Here is an 18,068-nt window from a genome sequence, read left to right on the forward strand (position 1 = left end):
TTTGTTGGTTTATTTATTGCACCTGGCCCCTTGGCGATCATTCTGTGTTAAAATTGAAATATGTTTACTGGTAGGCATACATCATTTTCCAATCTGAATAAACAGATGGGCATACAGATGTGGCATGCAGATGTGAATAGTTTATTTGGAATGGATTAGTGTTTTTCACTTTGTTTTATTTTCAGAGGGCCCATTCCATACACATCACTCACCTAATGACCTTAAACCTACAGGTTTGCTTGAGCATATGCACCAATGAAACAGCATGTGGTTGTGTAACTATAGTATATAAACTATCATTTCAGATTATGACTGCATGAAATGAGTTGGCACTTGCACTACAGCAAACCCTGGGACCTCCAAGGAGATCCACTAGAATCAATGAAAGAGATGCCTCAAGTCATACTCATCCAGGAAAGAGTGAGTAATATTACACAATTCCCATTGAATGGTTGGAGAACTAGATAAGTTTAGTCAAACAAATAAAACAGGAGGAAAGGGGCATTTAAAGAGATTTAGAAACAGGTATTTAGAAAACATACATACATACATACATACATAGTGAATGTAGAAAACATTATAAACACCTTCCTAATATCCTGAAGGAGTTCCCACATATGCTGAGCACTTGTTGGCTGCTTTTCGTCCACTCTGCGGTCCAACTTATCTCTAATCATCTCAATTGGGTTGAGGTCGGTTGATTGTGGAGGCCAGGTCATCTGATGCAACACTCCATCACTCTCCATCTTGGTCAAATAGCCCTTACACAGCCTGGAGGTGAAAAACAAATGATAGTCCCACTAAGGGCAAACCAGATGTGATGGTGTATCGCTGCAGAATGCTGTTGTAGCCATGGTGGTTAAGTGTGCCTTGAATTTTAAATAATCACAGACACCAGCAAAGCACCATCACACCTCCTCCATGCTTCACGGCAGGAACCACACATCCGGAGATCATCCATTCACTTACTCTGCGTCTCACAAAGACACAGCGGTAGGAACCAAAAATCTCAAATTTACACTCAGACCAAGGACAGATTTCCACCAGTCTAATGTCCATTGGTCGTGTGTCTTGGCCCAAGCAAGTCTCTTCTTCTTATTGGTGTCCTTTAGTAGTGGTTTCTTTGCAGCAATTCAACCATGAAGGCCTGATTCACTTAGTCTCCTCTGAAAGTTGATGTTGAGATGTGTCTGTTACTTAAACTCTGTGAAGCATTTACTTGAGATGCAATCTGAGTTGCAGTTAACTCTAATAAACGTATCCTCTGCAGCAGAGGTTACTCTGGGTCTTCCTTTCCTGTGGCGGTCCTCATGAGAGCCAGTTTCATCATGGTGCTTGATGTTTTTTGCGACTGCACTTGAAGAAACTTTTAAAGTTCTTTACATTTTCCGTATTGACTGACCTTCATGTCTTTAAGTAATGATGGACTGTCGTTTCTCTTTGCATATTTGAGCGGTTCTTGTCGTAATATGGACTTGGTCTCTACCAAATAGGGCTCTCTTTTGTATACCACCTCTACCTTGTCACAACACAACTGATTGGCTCAAACACATTCAGAAGGAAATAAATTCCACAAATTAACAAGGCAGAACTGTTCATTGAAATGCATTCCAAGTGAATATCTCATGGAGCTGGATGAGAGAATGCCAAGTGTGTGCAAAGCTGTCATCAAGGCAAAGGGTGGCTATGTTGTAAAATCTCAATTATAAAATATATGTAGATTTGTTTAACACTTTTTTGGTTACTACATAATTCCATGTGTCATTGTAGAAAATAGTAAAAATAAAGAAAAACCCTTGAATGAGTAGGTGTCCAAACTTTTGACTGGTACTGTATATATAAACACTTTATACATATACCCTACTGTACTGCATATGTACTGTATAGTAAGGAGCTTCCCTTTGCTAACAGTGAATAATATCTAGATTTATTGTCCTAGGATTAACCTTCATTTACGCCCTGCCTTCATAATATCTAGTACTACCTACTCTAGTGAGATCAGTCTTTCATATCTGAGTATCTTGCTGGTTAACACATGTTTTATGAGCTTAATTAGGCCTACATTTGTCAGAGAAACATAATAGTTATTCATAAACTGTTATTAGCTGACTCAGGTAGGCTAATGAGAGTGCCTTAGTATTAGACACTGACGGAAGAGGAATCCAGCATGGGGAGGATGAAACATGTTTCCCTGTCAGAACGACAGTATTGCTACCATTTATAGTACCACTCACATGACAGACTACTGCATACCGTTCATACCCGATGGTATTCCTAACAGAATGGAACCCATGTAACAGGAAATGAGCAGGGGAATTACACTTGCTGTTAGGCTGAGAGCATCTAGGGACATATCGACAGATGGCTTCTTTACAACCAAATGAGCGGTTTTGTTGGCACTATTACATTTCCCGCGCTCCTTTTTGTGTCTTACTCACCAGCAATGTATCACAGTTCTTCCTGGAAAAACTCCCAACACTAGGTCCTAGTTATAAGCTATTACTGGGGTTTGTCCTAATCAGGTAATGTGGTCAGAAAAACTCCTTGTAACGTTCGTCGTCCTCGTCTGAGGAGTAGGAGAGATCGGACCAATATGCAGCGTGGTACGTGTCCATGTTCATATTATTAAACAGAGAACTCTAAACAAAATAACAACGGCGAATGAACCGACATACACTAAATAGAAAACTACCCACAAGTCAAGTGGGAAAAACAGGCTACCTAAATATGGTTCTCAATCAGAGACAACGATTGACAGCTGCCTCTGATTGAGAACCATACCAGGCCAAACACATAGAAAACCAAAACTAGAACAACACATAGAATGCCCACCCCAACTCACGCCCTGACCAACCGAAACAAGAAACATAACAAAGGAACTAAGGTCAGGACGTGACACTCCTGGCACTTGCATGACTTCCCTTCACCAATCATTCTAAACCACATGCATCCCCTCTTCCCTAACTCATTAAGAATTTAGGAACATTTGGATAGCCAAATCCAGACTTAATCATTGAACCCAAAAATAATCCCACCACCCTAGAGATGCAGCGTCTCCTTGAGGGCGATGTACTGTTCATAACCTGGCCAATCTGGCAACCATCTCCTTTTTCCATGCTGCTAGGCTATACATGTCTTTCGGCCAAAACCAACAGTCTTCTGAAGGGAAGGGGCTCTCCAGAGTTTCCCTAGAGGACCACCATGGCTCTACAATGCATGGCTCTGTCTGTTTCTAACCTGCTGTTGAAGGTATCCCCCCTGTAAAAATGCTACACTGTCTTTCCTCAGGAATTCAGGGTGTGTATAGAGTCGAGGCACCTGAGATGGGGATACAGCATGTGTCTAATGTCTGCTCTCTGATCATCTGACTGTCAAGACATATTTATACTCCTATCAGATTCCAAATAATAGCCTGGAAACTGGAATACATTATATTAGGGTGTGGACTTGAGGCGCTAGTGAAATATTCTTAAATTCATTCTGATTAACTAAATTAGCTTAACATTTCTGGAAAAGCTCTCTGTTAAAAAGTTAACACTGTCATTTCAACGACTGACTAACCAAACACAAGTGTACCACAGGAGGTTGGTGGCACCTTAATAAGGATCGGCCCCTTTTTTAAAATTTTCACCTAAAATGACACATCTAACTGCCTGTAGCTCAGGCCCTGAAGCAAGGATATGCATTTTCTTGGTACCATTTGAAAGGAAACACTTTGAAGTTTGTGGAAATGTAAAAGGAATGTAGGAGAATATAACACATTAGATCTGGTAAAAGATAATACAAAGAAAAAAACTACGTTTTTTTGTATCATCATCTTTGAAATGCAAGAGAAAGGCCATAATGTATTATTCCAACCCAGGCGCAATTTAGATATTGGACACTAGATGACAGCAGTGTATGTGCAATGTTTTAGTCTGATCCAATGAATCATTGCATTTCTGTTAAAAATGTTGTCTCAAGACTGCCCAAATGTGCCGAATTTGTTTATTAATACCTTTTTATGTTCAAAACTGTGCACTCTCCTCAAACAATAGCATGGTATTCTTTCACTGTAATAGCTACTGTAAATTGAACAGTGCAGTTAGACTACAAGAATGTAAGCTTTCTGACAATATCAGAATGTCCTGGGAAATGTTATGTTCTTGTAACTTATCCATTAGCCTACGTTAGCTCAATCATCCCGCAGGGGACCCACCAATCCTGAAGAAGTTTTATTTGGGGAGGATGGGCTCATGGTAATGACTGGAGCGGATTGAGTAGAATGGTATCAAAAACATCAAACACATGGCTTACAGGTATTTAATGACATTCCATTTGCTCCAATCCAGTCATTATTATGAGCCGTTTTCCCCTCAGCAGCCTCCAGTATTAGTGTACTGAGTGAGCAATTCAACAAAATGTACATCAGATTCTACTGTAAGTTTAACTTGACACTCATCTAATTTAACCTACGAATGTCAGTCTTTGTTATCACAACCACTTCTAATGTGATTAACAGTGATGTGTCTGCAGCGGTAGGACTTATGTTTCCTTTACTATTGTCCCCAAAGGCACCAGCTACACAGGTCACCATGGATATACTGTGACCATGGCAACCATGATGTTGCTGCTTGTTCTTGTGACAGGTTTACATTAGTATGTAGGGCTGAGACCTCGATAGCATCTCCACAGGGAGAGAAATGACCTGGTCCTATAGGTTGTCGTCATCTGTTAGCATTTAATGTTTTGTCACCAGAACTACAAGCAGCACTGCTTTCAACATGCACATAAGGCTTTTTCATTCCCCCATGCTGGGTAGCCTACTCAAACACACATGCATACACACACACCTATGCACACAGGCATAAAGTTGACGCACGCAAACACCCATGCACGTCGGGCATGAAGTTGACCCCCCCCCCTCCCCCCTGTGTTTTCACTTTTCACACTGCTATCACTCTGCGCCGTCAGTCCAATGGTTAAGCTGTCACAGGGCATGTTTGCCATAGAGCCCTGGCTGCAGCGATGTGATTTATACCCTCAAAGCAATCACTGAATCTGTGAGAAGAAATGTGGTTATTAGACCCACGCTGGAATGTAGTCTGACAGACTGGGGTGTTCAGGCAGCCTCCCTCGACAGACAGCCAACCTGCAGACAGCATCAGGGAAAACATGATCAAAGTGCCCTCTGAAGGCCTGAGTCATTACACACAGAGGGGGAAATAAACAACCTGAAAAGAACAGATGGACATTTCTCCCCCACCAAGCCTGGAGGTTGTAACTTCTTGAAACATTGTAGGGAGAAGAGAAACTCTGCTCGGTTTTGGTCTTGACCTGAAGCCAGAGAGCAGTTTATAGTGCGGATTTCTCATGATCAACAGGGCCAATGACCTTTGTGAAAACAGTGTATCATTTGGAGGGTTGTGTGTGTGTGTGTGCATGTACCTGTTAGATGTGTGTTACCACCGAAAGGGACCAGTGACGGTTGTCCAAACATACGAGTCCTGAGCTTATGAACTCATATCCTGTTAAAATTAACCAAGGTGATCAAAATGACAGCGATGACTAATGTAAGTGGACAAAGTTAACCTGTTTCAGACAGACTGAGAGTCACCCAATCTGCACAGCAACGAAGTGCGCTGAGAGTCAGAAAGCAAGTCAAGGGAGTGCGTGTTTAATAAAATTTTAACAACACACAGACACGACACTGGAACAATAACACCTGGGGAAGGAACCAAAGGGAGTGACATATATAGGGAAGGTAATCAGGGTCCAGTTGAGTCTGATGATGCGCAGGTGTGTGCCATAACGAGCAGCCTGGTGACCTATAGGTCGGAGAGGGAGCACACGTGAGAGCAACACATTGACATGAATAATTCATTCTTCATGCTTCAAGGTTGAAAGTCAAAGCCATCAATACCAGCCATTACAAAGCTGAGCTGAAATACAATACAGAAACGATCCAGAGCATTTCAACACAGTTTGCTGTTTTCCCTAACTTCAGTGTGTTGTCTTGTAGACAGTGAAATCCCTTCCTATTGATATCTACTGTAGTTCATTCAGGGACAAGAGTTTTCACAGGAATGTTGTTTATAAATTATGTGGTAATGAAGGGTTGGTGGATGGTATAAACGACCCTCCTGAACCCCTCAATTACTGTAAAAAAAAATAATACTGTACTTTATTTTGTAATAAGAGGTTTCTGAATAATGTTTTCCGACTGTTAAAAATGATGGTGTGATGCTGGCTGAAAAATGGAAGGTTAAACTGACCATAGCTCTTGTCCTCTCTTAGCCTTGGTTAATGGAGTAGACATCTCTAGTCTGCCATTGATCAAAGCTGTTCTTCTCTGGCTGGACTTCACATAGATCCAGCTTAGACACAGCCTGAGCCTCAGCCACAGAGAGGAAACAACATTTAAACAGACAGAGAGGGTGTGAAACACGGCGAAAGGGGGAAGATAAAATAAAGTGGACCTAACTGGCTGCCAAGATTCTGTGGGTTAAGCAATACCACAGACATGCAGTCCCAAGGGGCAGTTGGTGGTTGGGGAGGCCCCGCTCGGCTGCAGACTCCCAGCCTCCGCCTGATACCTCTCTCAGGGCCAACAACAACACAGCCAGGGAGGTAGGGAATGTGGACAGGAAACCAATATTTTACATGTCCGCTAAGCTGCTGAAGACCTGGCCGGAGTGGAGTCACATTTTGCCCAGAGAGAGAGGTCCTCCAGCAGGAAACACACTCTGCTTTCCCACGGGATCCTCCTGACCCAAGTTCACACGCATGCAAATGTAAAGGACGTCACACTGCTTGCTTAGCGAGTACCACTTCCTCCTGATTTGGCACATACCTAGCTCAAACCCGGGACCTCTGCTTCACAAACACACGTGACCGTCCTCCCTCAAGCGCCTCTACCGGTCGGGCCACTCAAAGGCTAGCTATTGACCGGCGCAAACATGGACACCTAATGCTGAGGTGTACGTTTCACACATCTCCATGTGCTGCATTCACCCTCAGACTTACTCAACAGAGACCCCAGCATTGGGCTGAGCGCAACTGTAGATCCAAGTCACTAGGCACCACTGTAAAGGAAGTCACACTGCTTGCTTAGCAAGTACCACTTCCCCCCGATTTGGCACAAACCTGGCTCGAACTCCGGGCCTCTGCTTCACTAAAACGAGTGACCGTCTTCCATCAAGCGTCTCTACCGGTCAACCCACTCAAAAGCTAGCTATTGACTGGCGCAAACGTGGACACCTAAGGCTGAGGAGTACGTTTCCAACATCTCCATGTGCTACACAAGAACACACACGCAAGTATGCACACATGCAAGCACACACACACGCAAGAGCACACATTCACACAAGCGCACACAGACACACACACAGGAAAGCTGGGCAATGTCTCCATGTGTGCCAGGTGTCTGGACTGTTCCGTGCGTTTGCCTACACAACAGGACCACTGTTTCAGCCTGCATACAAAACACTGATGGGTACTTTTCTCACTCAGAGAGAAAAATCTCATAAATTCGACCCACCACTGTCCCTGACCTGCCTCCTCCCCTCCTCAATCCTTCCACCCTGTGTTGTTTTTCATCCTGTTGTTTTTGGCATGGTCCCTCTCAGACCCCCAGAGCAACACTGAGCTCTAAAGATAACAGAACAGACCCTATCTTAAGACACACCCACTCCCAAGGCATTGGACAACACAACAACTTGGAGACATGAATGTTGCTCTGGGGCCAGCTAATTGAAAATCTTGCCCACTGACAGTTCTCGGAGCCTGACCTCATTCCATTGTGAATTCCACGAGTCTTGCTATACCTAAAATTGTTCAACAAAACGTATGAGTTTTGGCCCATGCATTGGGGCTCCCGACAGCTCTGTGGGATAAATTACATACAAAACCAAATCAACACATTATTTAAAACCCCTTGGCTGCTGAAATGTATCATTGTTGTATTGTGTTACATAGGAAATTAACCCATTTGGCTTGTCTATGTATAACTTTGTGAATGGACTTTGTTGAAATAGCTGTTTCGGATTGCTTTTACAATGTAGTAAGTGGGATCAAAATAATTTAATGTGTCCAAATATATCCTGTACTGCCATATAGTATGTCAGAAACATTTTATGAACTTGACTCTGTGCAGTTGTTATATATCTTAAGGAATTTCTGGTATAGGTAAAAAGGTCAAAATAAAACATTATAGCATGACTTAACCTGAGCTTGAGTTGATACTGGTGTAATACTATAATGAACACTACTTAGATGAATGCCAAAACAGTTCCCATCATGCAATGATGACTTCCACCCTGGTTTCAGGTTTTTTCCACCTAAAACTGTAATGTGTACTCTAATCATTTGGAAGCAGGTACAGGGAGTGAATTTAATAAACAAACCAACATGGAACAAAACAAGAACCATAGGTAGCATACCGACAAGAAACACAGGAACAGAAACAACAACGCCGAGGGAAAGAACCAACGGGAGTGACAGACATAGGGGCGGTAATCATGAAGGTGTTGGAGTCCAGGTAAGTGTCATGAGGCGCAGGTGCGCATAACAATGGTGACAGGTGTGCGTAACAACGAATAAACTGGCGACATCGAGCACCAGAGAGGGAGCGGGAGTAGACGTGACAGACACAATGCAGAACCTTTCCCCTGGTTGTCCTTATTGGTTTTATTGGAGGGGTGGGTTCGAGGCAGAGGGGAGGCTGAAGAGATGACTGTGATCCCTGCCTCCCAGCAGGTCTTAATCAACCACCGTCTGTCTGTATGTCCATCTGTCTGCTACCTCTCTGAGCATAAGTGGTCAGATCATCTTATCAGTTTGTAAGCGCGTGGGCCTGGTTGAAACTTTATCTGGGCCCAGGAGATGATGAGATCTCTTCTCTGACCAGAAAGCTACCATTCAAGCTACCAGTAATCAGCTCTGCAAGCTTTATAATGTCAAAATATGTTTGTTACTTACCAAATATGCCTGCCCTTCCTGCAACTATCGTCATTTACTGCCGTTACACCCGGTATGTACTTCCAAAAAAGGTCTAAATAAACATTTACAAGCAACCGGAAACCAGGTGCCTCTTCCAGTCAAATGCATTGAAATGTTTTTAGTTACTAGTACATTTTTATTTAGACCTTTGTGCTTGCTATTTTTGCAACCAAACCCATTTAGCTTGATTTTGACAAGAGACAAAAATGTGTTTACTCATTACTGTGTAAACAGTGCATTGTGGGTTTGATTGAATTAAGCCCAAGAGGTTTGTCCTATTATCTCTCTCTGTGTCTCCATAGTGGAATTCAGTGGAGATCATAGAAACCCCTCCCTGACGCAGCAAGCACAATGGAGACATTGTATGTCATCTGTTTGGAATGGAAATGTCAATTCTGCATTCTTATACATTTTCTATAACATTGTGTCAACAGTTAAATGGTGATATGCATTGCAAACTAAAAAGACACCACAACCAAAAGTTAGGTATTATTATATGTATTTTTACTATTTTCACAAATGTACTCTATACGGTGAAAGCATGAGATGTGCTATGTTTTGTCACATCATGTACAAAATCAAATTCTTTGCACATATTGTTTCAATGTTCTGCAAAGCCAAAGCCAAGTTATGCAAAGTAGTGCAGTTGGCTGACTGGCCAGTAGGTGGCTCTGCTTCTCCAAAACCTTATCTAAATGCCAGGGGCCTCACATCAGACATGTGTAGGCACAAATCTGTGCGTAAATTGTGCGTGGCATAATGTCCACGCAAAGTGTGACCATGGGTATGTACTGCCGTGTGGTGGAATAAGGATACTGCTTGTCAAGTGTGGAATGGGGAAAATATACACTACCGGTCAAAGGTTTTAGTGTTTTTCTTTATTTTTACTATTTTCTACATTGTAGAATAACAGTGAAGACATCAAAATGTCTATGAAATAACACATATGGAATCATGTAATCAAAAAAGTGTTAAACAAATCAATATATATTTTATATTTGAGATTCTTCAAATAGCCACCAAAGAATCTCAAATATAAAATATATATTGATTTGTTTAACACTTTTTTGAATACATGATTCTCTCAACCAGCTTCACCTGGAATGCTTTTCCAACAGTCTTGAAGGAGTTCCCATAAATGCTGAGCATTTGTTGGCTGCTTTTCCTTCACTCTGCGGTCTGATTCATCCCAAACCATCTCAATTTGGTCGGTTCACCCACACCGCGTCTCACAAAGACAACGGTTGGAACCAAAAATCTCAAATTTGGACACGAACATTGGTTCTAATGTCCGTTGGTCGTGTTTCTTGGTCCAAGCAAATCTCTTCTTATTGGTGTCCTTTAGTAGTGGTTTCTTTGCAGCAATTTGGCCACGAAGGCCTAATTCACACAGTCTGAACAGTTACTTGAACTCTGAAGCATTAATTTGGGCTGCAATGTCTGAGGCTGGTAACTCTAATGTACTTATCCCCTGCAGCAGAGGTAACTCTTGGTCTTCCATTCCTGTGGCGGTCCTCATGAGAGCCAGTTTCATCATAGCGCTTGATGGTTTTTGCGACTGCACTTGAAGAAACTTTCGAAGTTGTTGACATTTTCTGTATTGACTGACCTTCATGTCTTAAAGTAATGAGGGACTGTCGTTTCTCTTTGCTTATGTGAGCTGTTCTTGCCATAACATGGACTTGGTCTTTTACCAAATAGGGCTATCTTCTGTATATCTTCTTCTACCTTGTCACAACACAACTGATTGGCTGAAACGCATCAAGAAGGAAAGAAATTCCACAAATTAACTTTTAACAAGGCACAGCTGTTCATTGAAATGCATACCAGGGGACTACCTCATGAAGCTGTTTGAGAGAATGCCAAGAGTGTGCAAAGCTGTCATCTAGGCATTATTCTACAATGTAGAAAATAGTAAAAATAAAGAAAAACCCTTGAATGAGTAGGTGTTCTAAAACTTTTTACTGGTAGTGTATGTTGAAATTGTGGGAGTAATACATAAATACTTTTTAGATTTAATTGATTTTCCATTGTGAATTCATGCAACATCTTGATAGGCTATATATAATTTGACTACATCAGTGCGTTAGTTATGATAATAATCCATATAAAATCAAAAGGTGGAAAAAGTACCCATTTGTCATACTTGAGTAAAAGTAAAGATACCGTAAAATAAAATTATTCAAGTAAAAGTGAACACCATAGTACCCTCCAAGCTTATCATTAAGCTCGGAGCCCTGGGTCTGAGCCCCGCACTGTGCAACTGGGTCCTGGACTTCCTGACAGGCCGCAACCAGGTGGTGATGGTAGGAAAACACCTCTACTTCGCTGATCCTCAACACTCCTGTACTCCCTGTTCACCCATGACTGCGTGGCAACGCACGCCTCCAACTCAATCATCAAGTTTGCAGATGAGGGCCTCCCGGGTGGCGCAGTGGTTAAGGGACTCTGGGTTCCAGAGACTCTGGGTTCGCGCCCAGGCTCTGTCGTAACCGGCCGCGACCGGGAGGTCTGTGGGGCGACGCACAATTGGCCTAGCGTCTTCCGGGTTAGGGAGGGTTTGGCCGGTAGGGAAATCCTTGTCTCATCGCGCACCAGCGACTCCTGTGGCAGGCCGGGCGCAGTGCGCGCTAACCAAGGTTGCCAGGTGCACAGTGTTTCCTCCGACACATTGGCTTCCTGGTTGGATGGCGCTGTGTTAAGAAGCAGTGCGGCTTGGTTGGGTTGTGTATCGGAGGACGCATGACCTTCGTCTCTCCCGAGCCCGTACGGGAGTTGTAGCGATGAGACAAGATAGTAGCTACTAAACAATTGGATACCATGAAATTGGGCAGAAAAAGGGGTAAAATTGTAAAAAAGTTTGCAGATGACACTGATTACCAACAATGACGAGACAGCCTACATACAGGGAGGAAGTGAGGGCCCTGGCGGATTGGTGCCGGGAAAATAACCTCTCCCTCAACATCAACAATATGAAGCAGCGCTCTCCAGAGGGTGGTACCGTCTGCCCAACGCAGACGGTACCCTCCAGGACACCTACAGCACCCAATGTCACAGGAAGGCCAAAAAGATCATCAAGGACATCAACTGCCTGATCCACGGCCTGTTGACCCCGCTATCATCCAGAAGGCAAGGTCAGTACAGGTTTAACAAAGCAGGGACCGAGAGACTCAAAAACATTTTCTATCTCAAGGCCATCGAAATGTTAAATAGCCTTTTATAAATTCACTAGCCAGCCTCCACCCAGTATCCTACCCTGAACCTAGTCACTGTCACCGGGCTAACACCCGGTTACTCAACCCTGCACCTTAGAGACTACTGCCCTGTGTTTATAGACATGGAATCACTGGTCACTTGAATAATGGACCACTGGTCATTTGAATAATGTTTAGATACTGTTTTACTCATTTCATATGTGTATACTGTATTATAATTTATTCTAGTCGATGCCTCTCCGACATCGCTCATCCTAATATTTACAGTATATATTTCTTAATTACATTCTTTTACTTTGAGATATGTGTGTATTGTTGTGAATTGTTAGATCCTACTGCACTGATGGAGCTAGGAACACAAGCATTTCGCAACACCCTCAATAACATCTAAATATGTGTATGTGACCAATAAAATTTGATTTGATATCATACCAAGTGGAATGTCTTGGATTTACTTACAGAACAATGCGAAATACTCTGAGACCAGGTTGCATTTCATGGTACAGTGTTGTACACTGAGTATACAAAACTTTAAGAACACCTGCTCTTTCCATTACATTGACTGAACAGGTGAATCCAGGTGAAAGCTATGATTCTTTATTGATGTCACTTGTTAAATCCACTTCAATCAGTGTAGATGAAGGGAGGAGACAGGTTAAAGAAGGTTTTTAACCCTTGAGACAATTGAGACATGGATCGTGTGTGTGTGTGCCATTCAGAGTGTGACTGGGCAAGACAAAAGATTTAAACCGCACCGGTTTGTGTCAAGAACTGTAACGCTGCTGGGTTTTTCACGCTCAACTGTTCCCCGTGTTTATCAAGAATTGTCCACCACCCAAAGGACATCCAGCCAACTTGATACAACTGTGGGAAGTACTGGAATCAACATGGGCCAGCATCCCTGTGGAATGCTTTTGACACCTTTTAGAGTCCATAATGAACTTGAAAATGTATGAATAAACCAATCAGGTACATTTTGGGCAGTCTTGATACAACATTTGAACAGAAATGCAATGGGTCATTGGATCAGACAAAAAATTGCACATACACTGCTGCCATCTAGAGGCCAAAATCTAAATTGCACCTGGGCTGGAATAATACAATATGACCTTTCTCTTGCATTTCAGAGCTGATGATACAAAAACAAAATGTATTTTTATAATCTTTTACCAGATCTAATGTGTTATTTTATCCTACATTAATTTCACAAACTTCAAAGTGTTTCCTTTCAAATTTGCATATCCTTGCTTCAGGTCCTGAGCTCCAGGCTCAGATTTGGTCATGTTATTTTAGGCAACATTTGAAGAAAAGGGTCAGATCCTAAAGAAGTAATGAAGGTCTAATGGTAATCACATTTTTTTTAAATTAAGTGGTTTGGGAAGGAATCCCAAATCAACAACATCCTTTTCACAAAGGAATACTAAATAGTGAATAGGTCCAATTGATGGACATCTTTAGGTAATGTAATCATATCCCATTCTCTGACTGTTTTTGGTTTCTTTATCTCTCCTTTCACTCCTCAGATGGTTTTCCCAGAGAGCTAGTCATCTTTTCCTCTCCTATGTCTGGCTCCTTGAATCCCCTCTCTCTCTCCCGCTTTCCCTCTCTCTGCTCTCTCTTACTCTCTTTGCACTCTCTCGCACTCTCTCACCCATCTCTCCCTCTCACCCATCTCTCTTCCCCCTCTCTCAGCTTTCTACTTTCTACAGATATGGATGGGTTTACAGGAATTAAAGTACAGTAGTTGTAATCTAAATTGTAATGTCAGTAAACATTCCAACTGATTGTCTGTATGAACTTTTAAGAGGGAGTAAAGTGCAGAAACAGTTAGATGAACTCCTAGTTGTCATCTTCAACACAAGTGGGCATTTTGTCACAGAGATTTAACCCTTTGCCAGGATGATATGAGGAAAATAGGTCTGACTCTCCTCCCTCTGTCACTGAAACTTCCGTATGTCTTCCATCCAGCTGTTTATCCCTCTGATTTGGTGTGTGTGTGTGTGTGTGTGTGTGTGTGTGTGCAGGCAGACCTGCCTGTGTGTTGAGTGATTTTATGTAAGCACTTGAGCACTTTCCCATCTCGAGAGGAGGTGGAAAGGTAAACTCAGAGCTTGTCTTGACTATCAAGTATAAAGTCATGGTCTGGCTGTATTTATCAAGCAAGGCAAAGCTACAAAGCCTGTCTCACCCACCTGTTTATAGCCTTAATTAGCAGCCATAGGCTAGGTCAAATGAAGGGTACTTCAAAGACCAGGGGTCAGTGTTTACTGTCCATCTCACTCAGTAAGGGCCTGATTCCAACCTGAGTTAAGCGCCTGTAAATGGAACATCATTATATTTTTATGAACTTTTCTCTGTATGCGTATTCTGACCTTGAACTTAAGCATGTGAATAGCATGCTATTCACACACATTACCCCATAATGACAAAACAAAAACGGTTTACATTTTTTTTTAAATATCACATTTACATAAGTATTTAGACCCTTTACTCAGTACTTTGTTGTGGCACCTTTGGCAGCAACTGAAGCCTCAAGTCTTCTTGGGTATGACATTACATCTGTATTTGGGGAGTTTCTTCCATTCTTCTCTCCAGATCCTCTCAAGCTCTATCAAGTTGGATGGGGAGCATCGCTGCACAGCTATTGATGTTCGATCAGGTCAGTGGTGGAAAAAGTACCCAATTGTCATATTTGAGTAAAAGTAAAGATACCTTAATAGAAAAACATTAATGTAAAAGTGAAAGACAACCAATAAAATACTACTTGAGTAAAAGTCTAAAACTATTTGGTTTTAAATATGCTTGAGTATCAAAAGTAATTGTAATTGCTAAAATATACATAAGTATCGAAAGTAAAAGTGTAAATAATTAAGCAAACATAATAATAATTAAGCAAGCAAGACGGCACCATTTTATTTTAAATTTTTAAATTACGGATAGCCAGGGACACGCTCCAACACTCAGACATCATTTACAAGCAAAGCATGTGTTTAGTGAGTCCGCCAGATCCGAGGCAGTAGGGATGACCGGTGATGTTAGCTTGATAAGTGTCAGGCCCTGACCTTAGAGCTTTTTATGTCTCTATTTTGGTTTGGTCAGGGTGTGTTTTGGGTGGTGATTCTATGTTCTTTTTTCTATTTTTTTCTATTTCTTTGTTTTGGCCGCGGTATGGTTCTCAATGAGGGACAGCTGTCTATTGTTGTCTCTGATTGGGAACCATACTTAGGTAGCTTTTCCCCACATGGTTTTTGTGGGTAGTTATTTTCTCTTTAGTGTTTTCTGCACCTGACAGGACTGTTTTGGTTTCGTTTATTCTCTTTGTTATTTTGTTCCAGTGTTCAGTTCAATAAAAGTAATGAACACTTACCACGCTGCACTTTGGTCCGATTCTTCCTCTTCAGACGACGACACCCGTTACAGAACTACCCACCACAAGCGGACCAAGCAGCGTGGTATGGAGGAGCAGAAGGTTCAGGACTCCTGGACATGGGAGGAGATATTGGACGGACAGGGACCCTGGAGACAGGCTGGGGAATATCGTCACCCGAAAAAGGAACTGGAGGCAGTTAAAGCTGAGAGGCGGCGATATGAGGCGAGTCAGCGAAGCAGGCACGAGAGGCAGCCCCAAAAAAAGAGGCACACGGGAAGATTGGCGGAGTCAGGCGATAGATCTGAGCCAACTCCCCGAGCTTACCCGGTGTCTCCAGTGCACGCTCATAGCCCGGAGCTCTATGCGCCAGCCCTCCGCAAGTGCTATGCGAGAGTGAGCATCCAGCCAGGGTGGATTGTGGCAGCTCAGCGCGCTTGGTCTCCGGTGCGTCGTTTCAGGCCCAGAGAATCCTGCGCCGGCTCTGCGCACTGTGTTTCCGGTGCGCTGGGACTGTTCAGTTCATCCTATGCCTGCGCTCCGTCCGGGCGGGCTAAAGTGGGCATTGAGCCAAGTGGAGTGGTGCAAGTGGTATGGTTCTCAATCAGGGCCAGCTGTCTATTGTTGTCTCTGATTGGGAAACATACTTAGGTAGCTTTTCCCCACATGGTTTTTGTGGGTAGTTATTTTCTGTTTAGTGTTTTCTTCACCTGACAGGACTGTTTCGGTTTCGTTTATTTCTTTGTTATTTTGTTCCAGTGTGTCCAATAAAAGTCATGAACACTTACCACGCTGCGTTTTGGTCCGATTCTTCCTCTTCAGACGACGACACCCATTACAATAAGTCTGAATCAGACCATTTTACTGTCCTGCTAAGCATTCAAAATATAACCTGTACTTTTGGTGTCAGGGAAAATGTATGGAGTAAAAAGTATATAAATCCATTTCGAAATGTAGTGAAGTAGAAGTTGTCAAAAATATAAATAGTAAACTACAGATACCCAAAAAACTACTTAAGTAGTACTTTAAAGTAATTTTACTTATGTACTGTACACCACTGGATCAGGTTCAAGTCCGGGCTCTGGCTGGGCCACTCAAAGGACATTCAGAGACTTGTTCCGAAGCTACTCCTGCGTTGTCTTGGCTGTGTGCTTAGGGTTGTTGTCCTGTTGAAAGGATGAACCTTCGCCCCAACCTCCTTAGCACTCTGGAGCAGGTTTTCATCAAGGATCTCTACCTACTTTCCTCCGTTCATCTTTCCCTCGATCCTGACTAGTCTCACAGTCCCTGCCACTGAAAAACATCCCACAGCATGATGCTGCCACCACCATGCTTCACCGTAGGGATGGTGCCAGGTTTCCTCCAGATGTGACGCTTCGCATTCAGGCCAAAGAGTTCAATCTTGGTTTCATCAGACCAGAGAATCTTGTTTCTCATGGTCCGAGAGTCCTTTAGTTGCCTTTTGCAAACTCAAAGTGGGCTGTCATGTGCCTTTTACTGAGGAGGTTCTTCCGTCTGGCCACTCTACCATAAATGCCTGATTGGTGGAGTGCTGCAGAGATGGTTGTCCTTCTGGAAGCTTCTCCCATCTCCACAGAGGAACTCTGGAGCTCTGTCAGAGTGACCTTTTGGGTTCTTGGTCACCCTGATGAATGCCCTTCTCCCCCAATTGCTCAGTTTGGCCGGGTGGCCAGCTCTAGGAAGAGTCTTGGTGTTTCCAAACTTCTTCCATTTAAGAATTATGGAGGCCACTGGGACCTTTAATGCTGCACACATTTTTTGGTACCCTTCCACAGATCTGTGCCTCGACACAATCCTGTCTCGGAACTCTACGGACAGTTCCTTCGCCCTCATGGCTTGGTTTTTGCTCTGACATGCACTGTCAACTGTGGGACCTTATATAGACAGGTGTGTGTCTTTCCAAACCATGTCTAATCAATTGAATTTACCACAGGTGGACTCCAATAATGTTGTAGACAAATATCTCAAGGATGATCAATTGAAACAGGATGCACCTGAGTTCAATTTCGATTCTCATAGCAAAGGTTCTGAATTCTTAGGTAAATAAGGTATTTCAGTTTTTAATTTTTAATACATTTCTAAACATTTCTAAAAATCTGTTTTCTAATTGTCGTTATGGGCTATTGTGTGTAGATTGATGAGGAAAAACATATATGTAGTCAATTTTAGTATAAGACTGTAGTGTAACAAAATGTGGAAAAAATGAAGGGGTCTGAATACTTTCCGAAGGCACTGTGTTCTATTGAGTCTGTCGACAAAATTCTAACTAAAAGGTACATCGTATTCAAAACTCCACAAGTAAATCTGTTGGCTAGCAAGTGGGAGGGTTTTCAGCAGTTGAATTGCATTTATTCAGCGCGCAAGGGAACCATGCCTGCAAAGCCTGTAACGCACCTTAAATCTGAATACAAACTACTGAGAAGTGCGTAGGAAAGGCATAAGTAAGAAATGCGTAATTTGCTACATCGGAATCGAGCCCTAAGTAT

Source organism: Oncorhynchus mykiss, chromosome 1 (assembly GCF_013265735.2).
Source record: "Oncorhynchus mykiss isolate Arlee chromosome 1, USDA_OmykA_1.1, whole genome shotgun sequence".
In the NCBI taxonomy this organism is placed as follows: domain Eukaryota; kingdom Metazoa; phylum Chordata; class Actinopteri; order Salmoniformes; family Salmonidae; genus Oncorhynchus; species Oncorhynchus mykiss.